Source organism: Ictalurus furcatus, chromosome 5 (assembly GCF_023375685.1).
Source record: "Ictalurus furcatus strain D&B chromosome 5, Billie_1.0, whole genome shotgun sequence".
NCBI lineage: Eukaryota > Metazoa > Chordata > Actinopteri > Siluriformes > Ictaluridae > Ictalurus > Ictalurus furcatus.
The window spans coordinates 13,938,676-13,944,675 of NC_071259.1; positions in this window are offsets into that span (position 1 = coordinate 13,938,676).

Sequence of the window (6,000 nt, forward strand, 5' to 3'; positions counted from 1 at the left end):
ATTATTTTATTTTAACTTCATGGATAAGTAAATAATAAAGTGAACTTCATTAATAATGACGAAAGTGTTACTGTGTTGATCTGCAGTAGTTCAGTATCTTCAGTAGTTAATGATCTGGAACAGTATGGAACATGGAAACTCATTACTAATGACTGAAGCATTACTGTGTTCTTCAGTATTTAACTAACTAATGGTGTAAGTATTACACCTGGTAATTCATTGCTAATTACTGTGGTGTTAGTGTTTTGTTAATGAAAGGTAACTTATTTACAACATTTTTGAAACTATGTTAATAGAGAATATTTGCTACTCATTGCTACAGTACAGCCTTGCATCTTTGTAGGTTATTGTTGTCCATTTCTTTTTCTAGACCATGACTGTATAAATAAAATAAACACACTGACCCTATGCTCCTCTGGGGAGACATATATTAACTCATATAAGCTTTTACATTTTAGACACTGAGGTATTGGTATAGGTACATTTTAGGTAGTAGATCTCCAGGAGGGAGGTAAAGCTCAGCTATTGGGAATTAGTGTTGATGTGATTGGTAATTAATCAATAGCTATTATTAAATAATCATAGTTAATTAGTAGTTCAAAATATGCAGGAAAAATATAAAACTCAGTAATTACTGCTTAGTTAATAATGAACTCCTGCTGATATATTTACTGAGTAATTAACTAGTAGTAATTAACTTAGTATTTAATAGGAAATGGAAAGGTTTTTAATGGAAAAACTACTCATCTGTTCCTGCTTAATTCCTGCATAGCTACCTATGAGTATTGTAAAGTGCAAATTTCAAACTGTAATGTGCTGTCAAATTTGTGTTAGTGTGACTTAAACTAATAGTACAGCATTGCTAATATGTTACTGCATTACGCATATACTTTTTTTATTGGAAAATTAATGATTATATATAAGTTAGCTCAAGCTGACACACAAAAGACACTTACAGATATGTGCACATACACACACATGGTCTACCCAGGTAGTAATGAATTTTTATGAGCCTCTGATCAGAGAAAGGAAAAGAAAGGGTCTGGTTGCAACCAAAAAAAAAGGGGGCGGGGCAGGTGACAATATATTAACTTGTGTTATAAATACAAAGGAATTGTTGTAAAAGAGATTGGCAGGTTTTTTCACACTCTAGTATTATTAATACAGTTACAGCACTGTGGAGTTTTTTTTTTTCGTTCTCATTTCACACAATAAAGTTTTATTTTATATCATTACATCCAAACAACTTTGTAGCGTGGCCACATAAGGGGTTCAATATATATACATGTATACATATAGGTTCACGTAATAATGTGATTGTATGATGCTTCATTTGTCCTTAATACACAGTATCTGGTCATGTTCTTTTACTCTCACAATAGTTCACATGAGACTTCCTGTCATGTTAGATCATTTGACCTCAGGCAGAAGCCAGAGGACTGTCCACACTTCCATAAAGAGAACCGGTAGGCTGGCACTGAGGAGGTCTTCTTCCACTTTCTTCTTCTTCTTTTTTAAATAAGGAATCGCTTTCCAATTCGGAGAACCTTTTTTATCTTTTTATTATGTATGTCCTTTTCTGGATGCTCGCCTCGTTGTGGAGTAATCTGGGACTGAGCACACTCAGGCATTGCTCAATTGGGAGAATCTACAACCCCTGGCAAAAATGATGGAATCACCACACTTAGAGTGGCTTTTTTACTTCATAGCAAATAAACAAATCACAGATGTGACACTAAAGGGAATTCTCTTATATCATGTACTCTCTTATATTTTGAACTGCTACTAAAACACCTTAGATATGGGGAATACTGGGTTATAGTTTCTGTTTGTGTGTCTCTGTGCTATCAAATACCTATGATGAATGTATTCACTTAATTACCTCTTTGAATAAGCTGATTAACTGCCATCCTTTATTATAGCTGACACATGTATTTTCTATACCTTCAAAAGACTTATTTTGTAGTATGACTCTGTGTGCTGTGTGCTTTGTCTGAATCTGTCTAGCACCTGCAAAAGTAGAAACACACCCACGCACTTGTTTATCTATGTGTATAAATACTTCTGTTCTGCACGAATAAATCGGCCGTCTCTGTGAACAGCATGTGTGTCAGTGTGTGTTCATTTAGACTCTCCAGTCCTGAAACGCTCTGCGGTCAACCACATATAGCACAGAACTAAGAGTTAAGAGAAATAAAAGGCTGTAAGGCTGACGGAGGACTGAAGGACATAATCTGAGATTCCTTATCTCTAACAATCTGGTGTCAGAAGTGGGATACTCCGAATCAGGGAAAGTGAATCAGGTAAGATCCTCTGTAATGTCATGCCTGCCTAACAATTGTGTTTATAAGCTGTGGTATATTGTGCTTGCGTGTGTGGTTTACCCAAGAGTGTTATATTAGTACTGTTGGTTTATTGTGTGTGTTTTTCCAAGCTATGGGAGGGTCCACGTCCACCCCAGCTCCCCAGTCTCCTGGGATGACACCCAGGGACTGGGTGGAAGCCGTGTCAGGAGGAATGTACAATATTCCATATTTACATTGTTTACACGGCTGGTCAGTGGCGTGCTTGCCGCAACTCCAAATCATTTCACTGGCTCAAAGGAGCCACGTGTATTTGCTCAGATCAAACAAATGATTTATGACGGGGAAGGTGATCCGGATTGCGATTATGAATATACAGTATCTCACAAAAGTGAGTACACCCCTCACATTTTTGTAAATATTTGATTATATCTTTTCATGTGACAACACTGAAGAAATGACACTTTACTACAATGTAAAGTAGTGAGTGTACAGCTTGTGTAACAGTGTAAATTTGCTGTCCCCTCAAAATAACTCAACACACAGCCATTAATGTCTAAACTGCTGGCAACAAAAGTGAATACACCCCTAAGTGAAAATGTCCAAAGTGGGCCCAAAGTGTCAATATTTTTTGTGGCACCAATATTTTCCAGCACTGCCTTAACCCTCTTGGCCATGGAGTTCACCAGAGCTTCACAGGTTGCCACTGGAGTCCTCTTCCACTCCTCCATGACGACATCATGGAGCTGGTGGATGTTAGAGACCTTGTACTCCTCCACCTTCCATTTGAGGATGCCCCACAGATGCTCAATAGGGTTTAGGTCTGGAGACATGCTTGGCCAGTCCATCACCGTCACCCTCAGCTTCTCTAGCAAGGCAGTGGTCGTTTTGGAGATGTGTTTGGGGTCGTTATCATGCTGGAATACTGCATACTGATCATGCTCTGCTTCAGTATGTCACAGTACATGTTCATGGTTCCCTCAATGAACTGTAGCTCCCCAGTGCCGGCAGCACTCATGCAGCCCCAGACCATGACACTCCCACCACCATGCTTGACTGTAGGCAAGACACACTTGTCTTTGTACTCCTCACCTGGTTGCTGCCACACACGCTTGACACCATCTGAACCAAATCAGTTTATCTTGGTCTCATCAGACCACAGGACATGGTTCCAGTAATCCATGTCCTTAGTCTGCTTGTCTTCAGCAAACTGTTTGCGGGCTTTCTTGTGCATCATCTTTAGAAGAGGCTTCCTTCTGGGATGATAGCCATGCAGACCAATTTGATGCAGTGTGCGGTGTATGGTCTGAGCACTCACAGGCTGACCCCCCACCCCTTCAACCTCTGCAGCAATGGTGACAGCACTCATACGTCTATTTCCCAAAGACAACCTCTGGATATGACGATGAGCACGTCCACTCAACTTCTTTGGTCGACCATGGCGAGGCCTGTTCTGAGTGGAACCTGTACTGTTAAACCGCTGTATGGTCTTTGCCACCGTGCTGCAGCTCAGTGTCAGGGTCTTGGCAATCTTCTTATAGCCTAGGCCATCTTTATGTAGAGCAACAATTCTTTTTTTTCCGATCCCCAGAGTTCTTTGCCATGAGGTGCCATGTTGAACTTCCAGTGACCAGTATGAGGGAGTGTGAGAGCGATGACACCAAATTTAACACACCTGCTCCCCATTCACACCTGAGACCTTGTAACACTAACAAGTCACATGACACCAGGGAGGGAAAATGGTTAATTGGGCCCAATTTGGACATTTTCACTTAGGGGTGTACTCACTTTTGTTGCCAGTGGTTTAGATATTAATGGCTGTGTGTTGAGTTATTTTGAGGGGACAGCAAATTTACACTGTTATACAAGCTGTACACTTACTACTTTACATTGTAGCAAAGTGTCATTTCTTCAGTGTTGTCTCATGAAAAGATATTAAAAAAAATATTTACAAAAATTTGAGGGGTGTACTCACTTTTGTGAGATACTGTATGTCAAAATGTTACATGGAATGGCTTCGCCTACTTCCCTTTTGCAATAAACATGATAAAGGACAAACTACCTAAGGCGTTCCATGTGAATAATAAAACTTCTTGCGCACCACCACGTAGAACTAAAGTTCCGCCTCTGTATGATTCCAGTGCCACTGACCCGACTCCCAAACTTTTGTCCGCTCCAGGAGCACCTTGTAAATCTCATGCTAAAACGCCCCCACCCCCAGAGCTAGTGCTAGCCACTGCTACTCCCAGGGGAGATACAGATACCAGTGACAGAGGAATTCGGGGAATTCGAGGAATTCGGCCAGACCCTCCGCCTGTTAGTGGAGCAGAATTACCTCCTCCTCCGCCCAAGTTTTTACAACCAACTAATTTTGCCATGGCATGGCAAGAGAAAGGGAAAGGAGGCTTTCATGTAGCTCCAGCTTCCTCAGCTGATTTGACTTTCTGTGCTCAGGCTATTAACGTGCAAAACCCTAAAAAGGAACCTGTTAAATGGGTAAACGCTCTCATGTCCTGTAGTGCGTGTGTTTCCCTGTTTGGATCCTGAATTAATTTTCACGCATGAATTCGTAAACATGCCGGGGTGTCGTTTTAATCTCTTAGGACACGACTTAATGAGCAAACTGCATCTCACACTTGCATTCTCGGGCTCTAAATTGGTGATTTCTACACCTCTGCTTGCAGAAACCACAGTAAATCATCCTAAATCACCTGTTCAATGTGTCTCACTTTCTCTGTTCTCTCACAATGAATCATGAGACCCAAGGTTACAGACTCTGCCTAACTCTCTGTGGGCAGACCACAAGGACGAAGTTGGACATGTGCAATGTGTTCCCTATCAGGCTAAGTCAAAACATTCTAATCCTGTATATGTACAACAATATCCCTTGTCTGAATCGAAAGCCTGTGGCATTGATGTTATTGTTAACTCTTTGTTACAGCAAGGCGTTCTGAAGCCCTGTGTAAGCCCGTACAACACGCCTGTTAATCCCGTTCCTAAACCTGATGGCACGTGGCGATTTACACAGGACCTCGGGCGGATCGACAATGTTGTTATACCGATTTCTCCTATTGTTCCTGATGTGCCTAATATTATTACATTAATCCCTACACACCATGCGTGGTTTAGCATGGTGTATTTGTGTTCTGCCTTTTTTCAGTGTTCCTGTTGCTGAGGAGACCCAACCACTGTTCGCATTCACGCATAGGGGACGCTAGCTGACCTGGACATGCCTGACACAGGGCTATGTTGACTCTCCCGCTGTGTTCTCTCGTGTGGTAAGAGAATCCTTGCAAGATCTCCATGTTACAGACGATGCCCGTGTATTGCAATATGCGGACGATCTCCTTATCACTGCTGAGTCAGAAGCTGGCTGCTGGACTGCAACCCTGAGACTGCCAGAACATCTAGCTCATAATGGATTCAAGGTGTCCCGTACAAAATTGCAACTATGTAAAACAGAAGTCAAATATTTGGGTTTTCTCTTATCAAAAGGACAGAGAAGGCTGTCAGACGCCGGATAGCGGTTGTGATGACTTCTCAGCTGCCCACTACAAAACAGGCTGTTTTGGCCTTCCTGGGACTGATTAATTACTGCAGACAATGGATCTCTAATTGTTCATATTATGACAAGCAGCTCAGGGCTATCGTAGAACATTCTGATCCACTTTTGACTCCTGTGACACATACTCCTGAG